We start from the raw sequence: 19,367 nt of genomic DNA, 5'->3' as shown, positions 1-19,367 counted from the left end.
TCATTGGAAATGGAAATGGGAAATGGGAGCCATTGTGTAGAGAGAGAGAGAGAGAGAGAAAGAGAGAGAGAGAGAGAGAGAGAAAGAAAGAGAGAGAGAGAGAGAGAGAGAGAGAGAGAGAGAGAGAGAGAGAGAGAGAGAGAGATGTCGCTCTTCAAAGGGAATTGAATGCATTGAGTTGTTAAATTGAATGAGAGGACACACAGCTTTGACCCTTGGTGACAATGCCATGCCTGATCAGCCACAGTATTTTATTTCCCGCAGCGTGAGCGTGGCAAACCCAAACCTGGGAATTAGAGAGCAGCGTGAGCGTGGCAAAACCAAACCTGAGGATCAGAGAGCAGAGTGGCAAAACCAAGCCTGGGAATCAAGGAGCTCGGGGCCTCATCTGTGTCTGTCTTGCTCTGCGATGGACCCAATTACAATTACAAGGCTGCCTGGACTCATTAAAGATGCTGCATGACGATGGTATTGCCTGGATACATTAAAGATGCTGCCTGACTACGGTGTTGCATCTTTGCCTCGTGCATGTCGTGACACGTCTTGCATAGCAATGGGTCAGCCCAAACACACACACACACACACACAGGCACATGCGCACGCACACACACACACACACACACACACACACACACACACACACACACACACACACACACACACACACACACACACACACACACACACACACCCTACTTCCCATGCATAAACTAGATGATGCAAAGTGACACAGGTGTTTGCTGTTGTCATATGCGGTAGTCATCACGACTCTAATTAGAAGAGCTGTTTACAGTAACGCTAGCAAATGCAATTTGCAGGGTCAAGTTATTTGCCCCCAGCAGCAGCGCAAACCCTCAACGGGCCAGCCTGTGTGATATGGACACAAATATGATACACTGTATTCGGTTGAAAGATGTTTTTTGGGACTCAGGTGGAGTAATGACATTCAAAGCCCATAAATTAATTAGTAATTGCTGGTTGATATGCTGGAATGAATATGCTTATTAAATAGTTTAATAATGCTTATTAAAATAAAATCCATATGTAACGCTGTAATAAAACAACAACTAAATAAGTTGGGTTAAAATAGTTCATCAATGTAGTCCATAAAAACTCATAACTAGAGAAATATTAGTTTTTTTTTAAAAAGGAATAAATATTGTGCATCTAAAAATATGGTAAAACCAAGAGTCACACTTTGGTTAACAGAAAGGAACTATGGGTAGTGTAGTGCTGTTTCTAACATTTGGTAGAAATGTTTAAACTAATGCTTGTAACTACAATGTAAACATGTCATTGGAGAAGTGAGATGTAAATGTAAGCTCATTGTTTGAATAATGTGTTTCCTGCAAACGTTGTATAATTTCATTTGATATTTCCGAATGTATGATGACTTGAGAGTTGAAGGGTCATCGTGAGGGGAGTTGGGAAAAAGGACATTGCGAAGCGAGGAAGCTCTCTTTTCCCCTCGGAACAAGCACTGGAACAAGGGGCAACGAAAATGAGTATTGTGACAAACTTAAGTTGTATTATGTAGCAGTTGTCGAAGTTTAGGTTCTGGTTTAGGTAATGGGTGTGTGAACTTTGCTTCATAGACTTTGTGAACACCCAAGTTTACGCTCCTGAATCTGAGTAAATCCGACGGCGAGTTCGAGCACGGAATGCTAAGCTTTGGGAGGGGAGAACCGCGTTACGCCGACAAAGACTGTGAGAACATCGGCTCGCGCTTGCATTCGCGAGGTTTGGAAGGAGGACACAAGCCATCCAGCGTCATGGGAACATCGCCAGCTAAGTGACTGCACTTCGCGTGAACGTTTGGATATAAGGTATAGCTTAATTGTCGGCTCCCTCGTGAGTGAAGGGGCTGTTGTTGGCCACTACGAACACAAGCCACGCATCAGGCCTGCAACGTTGCCACGTTAGAACTAACTGCTTGGTTCAGTAATATGCCGGCTGGGACTGGGGTGTGTGTGTGAATGTGCGTGTGTGTGTGTGTGGGCCCACAACATTTTATGTTTAAAGGTGAATGTTAAGTTTAAGGTCTAAGTGACTGAGTTAACAGAGCTCTTGGTTCACTGTAGACTAGTCAACCATTATGGGGGTTGATTAGTGTCAAAATTTATAACAAATTCAAAGGTGACTTAATTTGATTTGTAACAGAACTGGTAAGGATTATTTGAGTTTAAAGGTATTCAAGGAATACATCTTTTGGGTTTATTATTATTAAGTATTAGTAACTATAACTTTTGTTTTGTTTTCAATTTAAGTACTATTTTCAAATTCACTATAAACCACTATAAATATAATACTGACTTGTGTGTTTAATGGTATATTTACTAAGGTGTAAGTGTTCATGTCTAGGAGTTTTATACGAGGGCACTTGGTAAAGGTAAATAGCGGTAGATATTTAATAGACACCTTAACTAAGGGAGGCAACAAACTTTAAATATTTATCCAGGCTATCACAGGAACCTGGGGTTCGTCCTTTTAGCACTTGATAACGGCTAGGGGTCGCTACACAAAATGGGGGCTCGTCCGGGATGCGGTTTGTTGATTTCCCTGTAGTTTTAAATTTGTTCAAACGTTTTTTTTTTTTTCTGTAAATTTTCCCCTTGAACTTGAAATATGGAGGTAAGAAGCAATTCCATTTCACAAGAGGAGCTTGTGAAGTGGTGTGATGATGCTATGATTCAAACAGATAAGGCAATATTGTTGATTGGTGTCCCTGCAGATGCTGAAGTAGCACTTATTGAAGAAACAGCAGCAGCAGTAAAACTTTTTGGCAGAGTTCGTGTCAGAGCTACTAAGTCTGAACCCTCCACCAACAGTCAATTGGTACTGTGTGAATGCCGTGAGACATTCGATCAAGGCCGTGTGCCAGCTGAAATTTTGCCAAAGGACAGCGAGCAGGCTTGGAAGGTCGAGTTTGTTGGAAGTAGTCCGCCCGCCCCTGAGGACTTTGCAACAAAGCTGAAGAGGTTGCTAGATACTGAAGGCAGATCTTTAGCCGATGCTAAGGCATTGCTCTCCCCCCTCCCTGCCAGTTCACCTGAAGCTGTCATTCAGGCTATAGGAGAACTTCTGGAAAAGAACAAGAATTCCAATGAAGGTACCGCATATAAACGGTTAAGAGTCTTTTCAGGTGTGGTTCCCACACCTTCTGGAGAAGAAAGCATGGAACATTGGATTGAGCAGGCTAAACTCATGATATCGGAATGTGACTGTAGTGAAAAGGAAAAACGAAAATGTATCGTGGAAAGCCTAAAGGGTCCTGCTCTTGAGATAGTGAAGGCTGTTAGATTGTCCAGCAATGAGGCCAGTGCTGCAGATTATATAGTAGCCTTGGACAGTGCCTTTGGTACTTCAGAATCCGGCGAAGATCTGTATTTTGCATTCCGACTTCTCCGCCAAAATTCTGGAGAAACTCTGTCCGAGTTCCTGCGCCGGATGGAGAAGTCGTTGACAAAAGTGGTGCAGAAAGGGGGGCTCCCCGCTGCACAAGCTGATAGAGCAAGAGTTGAACAGCTCATAAGAGGAGCAGTAGAATCCGACATGATGCTGTTACAGTTAAGATTGAGGGAAAGAAAGCAAACGCCTCCTACTTTCTTGAATTTGCTGAAAGAAATTCGTGAGGAAGAAGAGAACGAGGCCAAGCGACGCGAGATCAATGTGAAAGCCACAACTGTCCATCCTCAAGATGTTTCTGAGCCAAAGCAAACTGAAGTCCAAGCTTTGAGAGCCGAGATCAGAGAGCTTCGTCTTAAGCTGGAAGAATCCCACAAGACACATGCAACACCTAAGGCAGCAGAGCATAAAGGTGTGCATTCTTCCACCTCTGCGACTGCACAGTCGGAAATGGAGGTACCAGACATACAAACTCAAATTAAGCAATTACAACATCAATTGACAGTTATGAGAGTAGATCGCAGCACGGCACCTAGACGAAAGCAGACCCAGCAGCCAGCTGCAACAGAAAGCGATAGCAGTTGGTTGCCAGCTGATCGTGGGGATTTCTTTTGTTATCGATGTGGTGCCGATGGACACATTGCTAGCCGGTGTCAAGAAGCTGAAAATCCATCCGAGGTTATCCGAAAGCTACTTAGGTCTCTCAAGAAAGTCAAAGGTGAGACAAGCCAAATGCAGACAGCAAGCAACAGTTCTGCTTTTTCCCGAAAGAGTTATGTTCGTGAACCAGCTGTGTCCAATCTCCCAACCGGGTTGGTAGGACCTGCCTCCACCATGTCTGTGAAGATAAACGGTCATACGTGCCAAGCACTGTTAGACAGTGGGTCCCAAGTAACGATAATATTTGACAAGTGGTACAAGACATTCTTACCTGGAGTCCCGATTCACCCAATCACTGGCCTAGCGATATGGGGTTTGAGTTCATCTAGCTACCCCTACCATGGCTACGTAGTAGTGGATGTACAATTTCCAGCTACTTTGACCGGAGCATGTGAGACCATCTCTGTGTTGGCCCTGGTCTGTCCCGAGCCTAGCGGTCCGGACCACATCCCTGTTATCATTGGGACCAATGCTAACCTGTTCCACCGTCTAGCGGCTTTGTGCCAGGGTCCTGATGATTCTATGCAGGCGCATTCTCTAAGAATCCTATCACAGACGCCAGTGGCGACGCTGAAATCCGAACAAGAGATGGAAATGGATGAACCCATTGGTGAGGTGAAGTGGATGGGACCAGGCCCTTTAGCTATTCCAGCCAGGGGAGAAAGATCAGCGGTTTGCAAAGTCGAATGCAGGAAACCCCTGAAAAGAGACATAGTCATGGTCGAAACGCCACCTTGTGTTAGTCTGCCAGCTGGTGTGATCATTCAGCCAGTGGTACTACCATCTCATTCCATGAATACCAACAGTTTTAATGTCTTACTGAGAAATGAGACTCTGAAGGATGCCACTATGCCAGCTGGAGCAATCATTGCAAATGTGTACCCCACTGATACAGTTACCTCAGCAGCGAGACCCCCGTCTGGCGAAGTTCTTGATGCAAAGCTGTTTGACTTCAGTGATTCCCCTATGCCAGAGGCGTGGAAGGAGAGGTTAGGTCAGAAGTTGGCTAAACGAGGTAATGTGTTTTCATTGGATGAGTGGGATGTTGGTCTTGCAAAGGGGGTGGAGCACCACATCAGACTTCATGACCCTAGACCATTTCGAGAACGTTCCAGGCGCATTGCCCAAGCTGACATTGACGATGTGCGTCGCCACCTAAAAGACCTTTTGGCAGCAGGCATCATCAAGGAATCAAGGAGTCCCTATGCATCTCCAATAGTAATCGTCAGGAAGAAAAATGGGAGTGTGCGCATGTGCATTGATTATCGCACCTTGAATAACAGAACAATTCCTGATCAGTATACCACTCCACGGATAGATGATGCGTTAGATTGTCTGTCTGGCAGCTGTTGGTTCTCAGTGTTGGATTTACGAAGTGGATATTACCAGATACCTATGTCCACCGAGGACAGAGAGAAAACAGCTTTTATCTGTCCTCTGGGATTTTATGAATTTCTGAGAATGCCACAAGGAATCACTGGCGCATCCGCCACATTCCAACGATTGATGGAGAGAGCAGTCGGTGACATGCATCTGCTACAGGTGATTGTCTACCTTGACGATATAATTGTATTTGGACGGACATTGGAGGAGCATGAGGAAAGGCTCCTCAAGGTGCTTGACCGATTGGAAGAATGTGGTCTAAAGATATCCCTGGACAAGTGCCAACTTTGTCTGCCCCAAGTGAAGTACGTTGGCCACATTGTGTCAGCTGCAGGAATAGCCACAGATCCGGAGAAAGTAATCGCTGTGGAGAACTGGAAAATGCCCACTGATCTGAAGTCCTTGCGATCATTTCTCGGATTCTGTGGATATTATCGCAGATTCATCAAGAACTATTCCGCCATTGTTCGTCCTCTTACAGAGCTCACAAAGGGTTACCCGCCAGTTAGGAAGGGATGCACGAGCTCCCCTGATAAGTCTTACTTTAAAGAGGGGGAGCCTTTCGGTGAACGCTGGGATGAGGAGTGCACCAAGGCATTTTATGACATCATTTACTGCCTGACTCATGCACCAGTGTTGGCGTTTGCTGACCCCGCCAAGCCATACGTACTACATGTTGATGCCAGCTTGAATGGCCTTGGCGCGGTTCTTAACCAAGAATACCCTGAAGGGCTAAGGCCTGTTGCATTTGCGAGCCGCAAGTTAAGTGGTCCCGAGCAGCGTTACCCCATTCACCAATTGGAATTTCTGGCCTTAAAGTGGGCGGTTGTGGACAAGTTTCACGATTACCTTTATGGGGCCAAGTTCACTGTGAGAACGGATAACAATCCGCTCACGTATGTTTTAACCAGTGCCAAATTGAACGCAACAGGCCATAGGTGGCTGTCAGCCCTTGCCACCTACGATTTCACTGTCCAGTATCGCCCAGGGCGACACAACATTGATGCTGATTTATTGTCCCGGACAGAGATATCACCACATGGGGTCAAAGCAATCTGTCAGTTAGCCCTTTCCGACAAGCATGCAGAGAGGAGACTTATTGACCAACTGGGGGCCCATTCCCAAAGTATCCCTGTTGCCTATGCCTGCCCAACTCAGTTGGAGATGGGCAACCTGGAGCAATTGAGCCATAATGACTTGAGGAAAGCCCAAGATCAAGACCCATCCATTGGCCCTGTGAAAAGAGCTGTTCAGGCTGGCCAATTGCAATTCATGGCCAAGAATACTGACCCAGTTGTAGCGAAACTGCAGAGACAAGGTCCCAAGCTGATCATTAAGAACCACCTCTTATATAGGATAGTGCAGAAACAGTCCGGTGACAAGAGACAACAGTTTGTTTTGCCCAAACAGTACCATGATATGGTCATGCAGTCTCTCCATGATGACGCAGGTCATCTGGGAATCGAAAGGACAAGTGAACTTCTCAAAGATAGGTTCTATTGGCCATACATGTTGTCTGATGTTGAGAAGTATGTTAAGGATTGTGGAAGGTGCATCACTCGGAAGACACTTGCGCAAAGAGCTGCCCCACTGGGTCAAATCACAAGTACTGGGCCCCTAGATTTAGTGTGCATAGACTTTTTGTCTATTGAGCCCGATTCTGCAGGCATTGCAAATGTACTAGTGGTTACAGATCATTTTACCCGTTATGCCCAAGCATTCCCCTGCAGAGATCAAAGGGCCATAACTGTGGCTAAGACCCTGTTTGAAAAGTTTTTCGTGCATTACGGACTGCCTTCACGCATCCATTCAGACCAAGGCAGAGATTTTGAAAGCCGCCTCATCAAAGAGCTACTTGGGATGCTTGGAGTACGCAAATCTCGCACTTCACCCTATCATCCACAAGGTGATGCACAGCCAGAACGATTCAACAGGACTTTGTTATTCATGTTGGGAACTTTGGACCCTGCCAAGAGGTCACGATGGAGTCAAAACATCAGTCAGTTGGTTCATGCGTACAATTGTACCAAGAACGAGGCTACCGGTTTCTCACCGTACGTTCTCATGTTTGGTAGAGAAGCCCGGTTACCTATTGACATCTGTTTTAATACCTCTGCTGAGAGCGAAGGACCAGTGAAGTATCAGCAGTATGTGGAAAATATGAAGAAAGAGCTTCAGAATGCATACAAATTAGCTTTGGAGTCATCACAAAAGAGTCATGAAAGGAACAAAAAGCAGTATGACAAGAAAGTGAAACATCAAACTTCAGAGGAAGGAGATCGAGTGCTGATTAAGAATCTTGGACTGACTGGCAAGCACAAGCTTCAAGACAGATGGAATTCATTACCATATATTGTGATGCGGAAATTGCCAGACCTGCCAGTGTACCGTTTGAGGCCTGAAAGGGGAACAGGAGGTATACGAACACTGCACAGAGATCACCCAATAGGAGAATCTGTGAGGTTGTTGACGCCAGAGAATCCAAAAGAGAAGCTCTGCAGGCCTGTGACCAGAGCTCAGTCTAGACAGAAACTTGTAAAGAACGCAACCAGACCTGCAGGTAGTGAAAATGAGGATGGCGAGGCTGAGTTCGAAGAATCTTCATCAGATGAGGATTATGGAGGGCCCAATTTCCCTACAAGGGAGGAGGTTAGAGAGTTACTTCAGCTGCCACCACCTGTGACGACACAGGGTGACACTCCAGATGAGCAGCCACCTGAGTTGGAGCCCGACCAAGCCCAAGGCCTGGAAGAATTTGAGGAAATACCTTTAGATGATGAGGTGGAAAATAGTCTCCAGCCACTTCAAGACCCCACGGTAGCCATGGAGTCTGAAGGGGGAGAACATCTATCTGGAAATGAAGCAGTTGAAGAAGATTCAGCTGATGAAGCACCCAGTGAAGAACCTGTACATTCAGAACGCCCTAGAAGACAAGTAAAGCCTGTGACCCGACTTACCTATGATGAGCCTGGGAAACAGGCTGATAGACAGCTTACTGTAATTCATCGAGGCATGGTTGTTCACATAAGTAACCCCCGGTCAAAGAGAAAGACATGTAAGACCTACTGGTGTCACCCAATGGCCCAGTGTTTTCAGTGTGCACATAGAAATCCTGCCCCTGAGAGTAGAGGTTTTATTCTTCTTTAAGTCGCATGAGGACATGCTAGTATTTAGAAGGGGAGAGTGTAACGCTGTAATAAAACAACAACTAAATAAGTTGGGTTAAAATAGTTCATCACTGTAGTCCATAAAAACTCATAACTAGAGAAATATTAGGTTTTAAAAAAAGGAATAAATATTGTGCATCTAAAAATGTGGTAAAACCAAGAGTCACGCTTTGGTTAACAGAAAGGAACTATGGGTAGTGTAGTGCTGTTTCTAACATTTGGTAGAAATGTTTAAACTATTGCTTGTAACTACAATGTAAACATGTCATTGGAGAAGTGAGATGTAAATGTAAGCTCATTGTTTGAATAATGTGTTTCCTGCAAACGTTTTATAATTTCATTTGATATTTCCGAATGTATGATGACTTGAGAGTTGAAGGGTCATCGTGAGGGGAGTTGGGAAAAAGGACATTGCGAAGCGGGGAAGCTCTTTTTTCCCCTCGGAACAAGCACTGGAACAAGGGGCAACGAAAATGAGTATTGTGACAAACTTAAGTTGTATTATGTAGCAGTTGTTGAAGTTTAGGTTCTGGTTTAGGTAATGGGTGTGTGAACTTTGCTTCATAGACTTTGTGAACACCCAAGTTTACGCTCCTGAATCTGAGTAAATCCGACGGCGAGTTCGAGCACGGAATGCTAAGCTTTGGGAGGGGAGAACCGCGTTACGCCGACAAAGACTGTGAGAACATCGGCTCGCGCTTGCATTCGCGAGGTTTGGAAGGACGACACAAGCCATCCAGCGTCATGGGAACATCGCCAGCTAAGTGACTGCACTTCGCGTGAACGTTTGGATATAAGGTATCGCTTAATTGTCGGCTCACTCGTGAGTGAAGGGGCTGTTGTTGGCCACTACGAACACAAGCCACGCACCGGGCCTGCAACGTTGCAACGTTAGAACTAACTTTGGTTCAGTTAATATGCCGGCTGGGACTGGGGTGTGTGTGTGTGTGTGTGTGTGTGTGTGTGTGGGCCCACAACATTTTATGTTTGAAGGTGAATGTTAAGTTTAAGGTCTAAGTGACTGAGTTAACAGAGCTCTTGGTTCACTGTAGGCTAGTCAACCATTATGGGGGTTGATTAGTGTCAAAATTTATAACAAATTTAAAGGTGTCTTAATTTGATTTGTAACAGAACTGGTAAGGATCATTTGAGTTTAAAGGTATTCAAGGAATACATATTTTGGGTTTATTATTATTTTGTATTAGTAATCATAACTTTTGTTTTGTTTTCAATTTAAGTACTATTTTCAAATTCACTATAAACCACTATAAATATAATACTGACTTGTGTGTTTAATGGTATATTTACTGAGGTGTAAGTGTTCATGTCTAGGAGTTTTATACGAGGGCACTTGGTAAAGGTAAATAGCGGTAGATATTTAATAGACACCTTAACTAGGGGAGGCAACAAACTTTAACTATTTATCCAGGCTATCACAGGAACCTGGGGTTCGTCCTTTTAGCACTTGATAACGGCTAGGGGGCGCTACACATACAATAGTGACACTGACTGTCGTTGCGCCGCCCTGATGTGTGCTACTGCTGAAACGTCACTGCCCCTCTATCCTAAATAATGCCACTGACTATTCCCACCTGAATCACAAAAGTTAAACAAAACCAACAAGCAAAAAAACAGTTCTCTTTTCCAACCAGCTCAAATGGTCTGCTGGTTTCTTCAGCTGCTAATGGAGTAATCTCTGTGGGCTGTGGTTATTTCTGAGGATGAAACCACCAATCAACCTTGAACTCCTTGACTGCCCTTGACCACCGCCCTTTGACCAGGCCCCGGGAACAAAGTCATCTGAAAAGCCCCCTCACTCAATGTAATAGGAACTGAATTCCGGGTCCCCTTCTCCCTGGGCCCAGGACAACTGGCCCCTTTCTCACCCTCTGTTGGCTTCCTTGCCCCCCACCCCCGACCACCTCCCAACTGTCTCCTGCTCAGCTTCATTACACCAAACCTCATTCCAGAGTCCCAGATTATGTTCTTAAGGGTGCTGCAAGCCCTGATGGCCAGCCTTCATGAATCACACAGCACAGGAGAAGGGATGTGCCCAACCCTCTTGAGACAGGGATAGGCGGCCAGGCAGGCGGGCAGCATGTGGACAAGAGAAGGAATTTGCTTTAGCAAAGGCACGCAGCTTAGCAGAGCTGAAGGGTAACCTTGTGGCATGGACACATTGTGGCCACTTTCACAGCACAGCAGAGTAGAAAATGTGAAAAAGCTTTATTGTCCAGCCAAGACTTTTTCTAAAGCAAACCGCTGTTGCACCACATCCTTTTAAAGCAAGGAGGAGAGTGTTGAGACTTTCCATTATTTACTTGGAAAAGAAGTGGAATTTCACTGCCAAAACCAAAGTACAAATGGGGGAAAGGTGTTTGTGAAGAAAATGTATAAAAGATGAGGGGAAACATTCCAAATCAAGGGATTTCCTATTCTTTCTGCAAACACCACCACAACAGATTATGAAGCAAAACAAGTAGTTAAACCATAGGGGACAAAATCAGAAAATAAAAACAAACAAATTAGACGGCAGAGCCCACACAGAGCCAAGTTAACTTCTCCCAACTCTGGAAACAATTCACATTCATACATTTTGTGTGAATTTATTTAGTGGATATTTAGTGAAAGATTGGCATCTGTCCTATAGTCTAAAGCTGGATTTTGCAGACACCCGAAAGCTCGATGCAACAGTTCTCCTCATGTTGCCATTTCCTTGTGCCCATAAAGTAGGAGCCACTGATTTGGTAAGCTAACATGTTTACATGGGCAGCTGTGCCAATCGAAACTCACGCACATCCAAAGACTGGTTTCGGGTGCAGGTTCAAAAAAGTTAATCCATAGGTGATGAAGAAAACCGCACACCGATGAGCTCCCATTTAATTAAGCCATTTTATTTCGTGACTTAAATGGGAGCTCATCGGTGTGCGGTTTTCTTCGCTACATGGCCAGCTGTGGCCTGTTGGTTAGCTGGAAGGTGCTCTTAAGATCAGAGGGTTGCAGGTTCGAATCCTCCCCACACCTCCATCCTTAGCTGAAGTGCCCTTGAGCAAGGCCAGCAAGAGCACCTGACCCTCCAGGGACTGTAACCAATACCCTGAAAAATAATTCTAAGTCGATTTGGATAAAAGCATCAGCAAAGTGTAATGTAATGTTTCCTTGACTGCACCATGCAAGGTCCTATTATGGATCGGGCCAGTGGGGCTGGAGCCCAGGGACCCAGGTGGGGGTGGGTGGCAGGGACAGCAATCAGTGGGCCCGTGATCTACGGGCGGGTCCCTTTGCAAACTCTTGGCCCCGGGGCCCAGACCCTCTATAATCCGGCCCTGCCCACTCATTAACCCCCTGGATATCCTGAGGAAGTCGTATGGTATTGCATGTGCATGGCAGAGGAGAAAATAACCGGCTCCTGCTGTACTGTATATGTTTTAGCTGTTTAGTCATGTCACCATAATTTGCAGCTGAGCTGTGTAGCTGTACCTATTCGATTAGCACTAATCCCTCTTTGCTGGGATGGAGAGGTGGCTGCAATGCTTCTTGAACAATAGAGCGGTGTCCAGTAAGACCTGCTTTGCCTGGACTCCGTGTCCCATAGCAGTGGGGTTTGTGCCTCTCCTCTCCTCGTCTCGCCTGGGGGTGCCGGGGGTGCTGGGCTGGGCTTGGGGGGTGGGATTGTTGACCAGTGAAGTGTTAAGCCTCAGCGACACGGCCACACTTCATGAAGTCTGCTGATACAGCTCTTCTGCAGGAGCTCTTGACACCAAGGCAGGGTTGGCAGCATTGGCAGACTAGGCGGTCGCCTAGGGCGCCAAATGTCTTGGGGGGCACCATCGCCCACAGAATTACAATATTAAGCAAAATTAAGAGTGGAACTGTCCATTGACAACAAGTTTAAATAGGCACTCAGTACATTTAGAATAATGTTACTAGTTCAGCTGTCCTCAATCAGATGTATGACACTATGCCAAAGTCAAATTCCACAAAAAGGGAAGATTGGTGCTTGCCTAGGGCACCAAATTGATTAGAACCGGTCCTGCACCCAGGCAGCCGGGAGGGACAGACACTGCACACTGCAGCAGCCCAGCAGAGGAGGGGCACAGAGGGGTGCACTGCACGCACGCACGACCCAAATCCCCCACACTTCCAGTTATGTTCTGTTATGTTCTGTTGCTTCTCCTGGTGCTAAACAGGCCTGTGTCACTGCCGAGGGCAGTTCTGCACGGTGATTGAACACTTGGGCTTTGCATGTACCGTACCGTACGTGATATCCACTGGGCATGTTGCCATGCACTCGCCTACAGTACATGTCAGGGATTTCTCCTTTTTTTTACTTCTTCGTTTTCAAAAAATCCACATGTCCATTGATCCACACGCATTTCAGACCCAGCCATACAGCCAATCATGCAATCATAGACTTCTGGCAAGTTTTGTCTGAAATCAACCTCTAATTTCATCAGCCTTATATTCACACAGCTTCCAGAGCTCGACACGGCAAGAATAGGCAATCAGTTACACAATAAATCTCTCCCTGGCTGCCATCAGTCAATCAATCAATCTGTATCTAGTAACTAAGGCAGTGCAGGGCTGGACTGGCCATCTGCGGGCATAGCGGGCATTTCCCAGTGGGCCCCGCATTCTTGTGGGCCCCTATTTTCAGAAATGTAAAAAAAAAAAAATCTTTTATTTTACATTTCTGAAAATAGAGGTCCACGAGGGTGTGGGGTCCACCGGTGAGTCAGTTCTGCACCGCTAATTAGGGGCACCTTTAACCCATTGTAGCCTGGAACAACATCTACACTGCATTTAGGTTCTTGAGATTTGAGTTATTTGATTTAAAAAGTGGGTATGTTAGAGCTGAATGGACACATTCTAATGCAAAATGAGGATCCTAGCTTTTAAATGCAACTTCATGTCTTTATGTGCTTCTGAGGCTGGAATATTTAGGATTTAAAGGCTGGGGACACCTTTTCCCAAAAAGGGCTTAGGCTAAAATGGGTTAAGCCAAAAGCGCCCGGTCCCTATTTCTCCTCCAGTCCAGCCCTGGTGCGGTGCAGAGGTTTCTGATTTGAATGTTTTTCCACACACTCAGAAATGAATGGGTATGCAAGGAAACAAAAAGACCTTGACAGAAATAACTGCTTACTACCGTTGTCAGGGAACAAATGATAAAAGATTGTGTTAAGTAATGCAGGCAGTGAGGCATGGTGTGCAAATACTCTGCTGCTTAATGGCTTAATTAAGAACTTCACTCAACAGTGGAGCAGGAAACTCAACTCTTGTGGTGAATGAGCAAGTGGCATGCTACAGTCACAACGACATAAACTCAGACGCCCAATTATGTGCTCACAGGCGGACGTGCCTTGTCACTTGATGCTGGTTTTCAGTGCATTGTAATGTCGGGTGTTAAGAGGCACATTAAATGCTGCATGTGCTAATATGCATCACTGCATCCCATCACGAGTGGTGTAGTGGAGGACAAGTGCCTGGAAAGCTACTCTTTAAAAACAGCAAAGCATTGCACACTTCTCATTGTAATCAATGTCAATGTTAGAGGCATGTATCTTTTTTACCAGCAGATGCTCATGTTGCTTTTACCGCTAGATCCATTGTATTCTACTTCTCTTTTACCACTGTCTGGCACTAAACACTTTAAGTTTTCGCCTATTCAAAATGGCATATAAAAAAGGACACCTCGTACACATCAGGCGTCTGGTCTATATTTGTTCGTCTGCTAAAAAACACACCAACGGGTGAATACTGCTGTGAGTGAACACACACCTTATCCTGACTTCCTTGTGCGGAGAGAGAGAGAGAGAGAGAGAGAGAGAGAGAGAGAGAGAGAGAGAGAGAGAGAGAGAGAGAGAGAGAGAGATGAGGGCCTATTAGCTCCTACGCTACGATTAATGACCCAGCGCAGCGCACCACAGGACAATCTGCTGAAGTGTCCACAGCTCATAAAGCCCTGAATGGATCAGACTCACACACAGAAATGAGGATTATTTACCTCTTCTAGAAACACAGCAGAAAGAATACACTCACTACATGCTCATGTGTATGCACAAACACACTAACACACTCAGTTAGTGACGTGTGCTCATATGTGTGCACAACCACACTAACACATACAGTGCACTCTCACTAGGTGACATGTTCTCATCTGTATGTATGCACAAACACACTAACACATAGACCTACTGTACACTCATTAGGTGATGTGTGTTCATGTGTATGCATAAACACACTAACACATACTGTGCACTCACTACGGTAGGTGACATGTTCTCATGTGCACAAACACACTAACAAAGTGTTCTGTGCTGGATACTGGCTTGTTTACCTCCAGCATGTCAAACAGAATACTGAGTATCGTAGACTTACATATTTATACGCACTAAAGAAGAAACTGACCTGCAAAGCATCAAAAGGAACTAGACAACATGCTGAGAACACAGACCTTTCATCAAGGCATGCCCCAGATCCACACACTGATCACAACCCAATCTTCATCATTTTTGTCCATTGGCTGGTTTGCAACCTTACCTAAAATGTGCTTGTTACTGTACATACTGTAGCCTTTATGTGCAGATGGGGTCGACGACGGGCCAATTCACTATTTGCTGAAAATACTCAACTACATCATAACAACACTGCTATGACATTCAGAGAGCCTTAAGTAACAGATTAAGTCATAGCCATTACAATTCTGGTAACAGTGAGGTTTTAAAATAGGCACTAGCTGTGCAAAGGGGTTCATGCATGACGCAACTAAACTAACCTTACAATGCCAGATAAATATACCCCCATTGGCAGTGATTTAAATATAAATAAATAAATAAATAAATTTATGCTGAATAAAGACAACATCATAAACTGCAGGGATGCCGGCGTCTACAGTGATGTCAGCGTACGTATATCTCAGACGAAGGAGGAAGGGTGTCCTCCACAGACCTGCAACCTCTGCAGTTTTCACACCAGCCCAGTTCCATCAGCTTTTGTAATTCAGACTTATTGATTATCCACAGTGGGGCTGCACAGCACACCGTAACCAGGCCGGCCACGCTGCTTTTCATCACCTTGAGAAACTCCTGTCCTGTGCCTCTCCAAAAAAATAAAAACACCACCCATCACCCCCTGCCCCTGGTCTGGACAATCTTTCCTCCGTGAAAGAGCATGGTCTATCAGGAAAGGACAGAAAAAGAAGAGAGGAATTTGTGAATTACAGTGATTTGAAAGGAACATGTGGAACCTTGGGCTTGCTGGATGGAAGTAAAATCTCGGCTCTCATGTACGCTGGTCACAATGCAACATAAGTCATCAATTTTATATCAATGTGTCATTGTATTGTAAGTTGTTTATTGCCAATTCACTGGTTTATGTGTGTGTGTGTGTGTGTGTGTGTGTGTGTGTGTGTGTGTGTGTGTGTGTGTGTGTGTGTGTGTGTGTGTGTGTGTGTGTGTGTGTGTGTGTGTGTGAGAAAGAGAGAGAGAGAGAGAGAGAGAGAGAGAGAGAGAGAGAGAGAGAGAGAGAGAGAGAGAGAGAGAGAGAGAGATCAGGAATTAATAGAGCGCTACTGCCATCTAGTGGATTTAAGCCACATCGACTGGATATGTGTGATAAATGGTGGTACTGGTGTTCCTACCGCTTGTAATTATTGCTGTCTACTACATAATTATCACCGGCAAACAGAAACAAAGGTGACATAGTGAAATAATTAGGCCTGTAGACCTTGCTTATACCAGTGGACCTTGTTCATGTAAATTACATTATTACATTGCACTTAGCTGACGCTTTCGTTTATTCAAAGCGACTTACAACTATTATTTTTCAGGGTATTGGTTACAGTCCCTGGAGCAATGTGGGGTTAGGTGCTTTGCTCAAGGGCACTTCAGCCATGGATGGAGATGTAGGGAGATTTGAACTGGCAACCCCTATATTGAAAGACCAACTCTCTAACCACTAGGCCACAACTGCTCAGTAAATATCCTTATTCATACCAGTTATTCCTCGTTGTTCAATGAAACTAATTATAGAGACTCAAAAGTAAAGTATACATATAGTCTAATAAGGCTTGATTGGCTCTTGCCTGACCTGTAGTTCCTCACAGCTTTATGAGCTCCACTACTAGGAGGCTGTTCCAATGTTCGTACTTTCCGCCCTTCCCTGCACTGTGCTTGGGTACGCAGGGCGGTTCCATTTCTAATCACGGCGGTGAAGTGTACTGTAAACTACCCGGATAACGCCCTCAAACCGGCCGTTTTTTTAAGTGTGGAGTTATGTACACTTTTCACACTCAATGGCCGCCATGTTTGTTACGTAGTTTCCTCTCTGATTGAGTGTCAGATCAGTCAAACTGCTGAATCTCTGTGATGCAGTTTTGATTCCAAAGACAATAGCCACGTGTATAAGAGAAAGGGGTAACTTTAAAAAAAAGTCAACATAAGGAACAGTGTCTTCCGTGATGAATTGTAGAATTGTATATTGGTGGTTGGTAAACTCTGATGACACGCAACAACCGTCATTTCTGTTAAGTGTATCAGATGGAACGTGAATTGGACCTGCACTTCATCCTCAAATTTAGCCGTTAAGTTGAGGGTGGAAAGTGCACTGTATCACAGTACACAGTGCACAGTGTGGAGAATGGAACACACTCTAGGTCTGAGAGTATGTAGCAGGATTCCATTTCTCCAGTCAAAACCTAATCAGAGCATTCATTGCTTCAATATCAACAAATTCCTTCAAAAACGTTTTCTGTTGATCTCCAAAGCGTCAAAATAGTCTAATATATCCTGTAACTCTTCAATGCAAGCTGCCATGATATTGAAGCAATAAATGCTCCGAATATTTTTTGACTGTGAAAATCGAATCCTGCTATCCTCCCAGACCTCTGTGTGTGTTGAGCGCTACCAGGGGGGCTCCACAGACAGACAGACAGACAGACAGACAGACAGACAGACAGACAGACAGACAGACAGACAGACAGACAGACAGACAGACAGACAGACAGACACACACACACACACACACACACACACACACACACACTATAATAAGGTCATGTTGGCATGGATTCCTAATTTTGAAGGGGGCAATCACATTCAATTCACAAGGTTTTGAACTTTAGCATGGATACAGTCCCAAGAAAAAGTTTGTACACCCTTTGAAATTTCTTACCTGTCTGGCAAAATTTGTCATAAAACATGGTCTGATCTTCCCGGAAATCGCAAGAAGGAACAACCAGAGTCTGCTTTAATTAATTCAACCCAAACATTTACAAGTTTTCATATTTTCATTGGCCATAAGATGTAAACATTCACAGGACAGCAAGGCATAAGTAAGTACACCCTTGCATTCAATAGGTTTTAACCCTAAGTTAGTCGCAATAACCTCCACCAGATGTTTCCTGTAGTTGCAGATCAGATTAACAAAACAATCTGGATGTATCTGGTCTCCCTCTTCTTTAGAAAACGGCCTCTCGTCAGCAAGGTTTGTGGGATGTCTGGAGTGCATAGCTTTCTTGACTTCATGCCATATAATCTCAATTGTTTTTCGTCAGGGCTTTGACTGGGCTATTCCAGAATGTGTATTTCATTATTATGAAGCCATTCTAAAGTCGATTTGCTTCTAAAGTATGGGTTGTTGTCACATTTCAGCACCCATCCTCTTGTGTGCTTCAACTGTGTGACAGACTACCTCACTTTTTTTCTGTAAAATATCTCGATAAACTTCTGAGTTCATTGTTCCACTGATGATAGCAAACTCAAATAGGCCTGAGGCAGCAAGGTAGCCGCATATAATGATGCTCCCGCCACCATACTCAAAGGCGGAGATGATGTTTTGGTGAAGGTGTGGTTCTCCAGTTCTCCTCCAAACATGACATTGTGTGTTCCCCTGAACAATTCAACTTTGGTTTCAGCGTTGGTCTACAGAATATTTTGCAGTAATTCTATGAAGCATATAAATGCTTTTTCGCAAACCTCAAAGGTGCAGCAATATTTTTTTGGACAAAAACCCCATTCATTTTAGATTGGCAGAATGAATCCCATTTTTAGCTACTCTTGGTTACATCTCCTCTTCTGAGTATGGTGGCGGGAGCATCATTATATGCGGCTACCTTGCTGCCTCAGGCCCTTGACAGTTTGCTATTATCAGTGGAACAATGAACTCAAGTTTATTGTGATATTTTACAGAAAAAACGTGAGGAAGTCTGTCACACAGTTGAAGCACACAAGAGTATGGGTCCTGCAATGTGACAACAACCCATACTTTAGAAGCAAATCGACTTTAGAATGGCTTCATAATAATGAAATACAAATTCTGAAATAGCCCAGTCAAAGCCCTGACAAAAACAATTGAGATTAAATGGCATGAAGTCAAGAAAGCTATGCACTCCAGACATCCCACAAACCTTGCTGACGAGAGGCCGTTCTCTAAAGAAGAGGGAGACAAGATACAAACAGATTGTTTTGTTAATCTGATCTGCAACTACAGGACAAGTCTGGTTGATAATATTGCAACTAACTGAGGGTTAAAACCTACTTAATGCAAGGGTGTACTTACTTATGCCCTGCTCTCCTGTGAATATTATGGCCTTATGACCAATAAAAATATGATAACATGTAAATGTTTGGGTGGAATTAATTAAAGCAGACTCTGATTGTTCCCTCTTGAGATTTCCGGGAAGATCTGACCATGTTTTATGATCAATTTTGACAAAAATGTAAGACATTTCAAAGGGTGTACAAACTTTTTCCT

Source organism: Engraulis encrasicolus, chromosome 6 (genome assembly GCF_034702125.1).
Source record: "Engraulis encrasicolus isolate BLACKSEA-1 chromosome 6, IST_EnEncr_1.0, whole genome shotgun sequence".
NCBI lineage: Eukaryota > Metazoa > Chordata > Actinopteri > Clupeiformes > Engraulidae > Engraulis > Engraulis encrasicolus.
The sequence above is the reverse complement of the archived record's forward strand: the minus strand, read 5'-3'. Positions refer to the sequence as shown.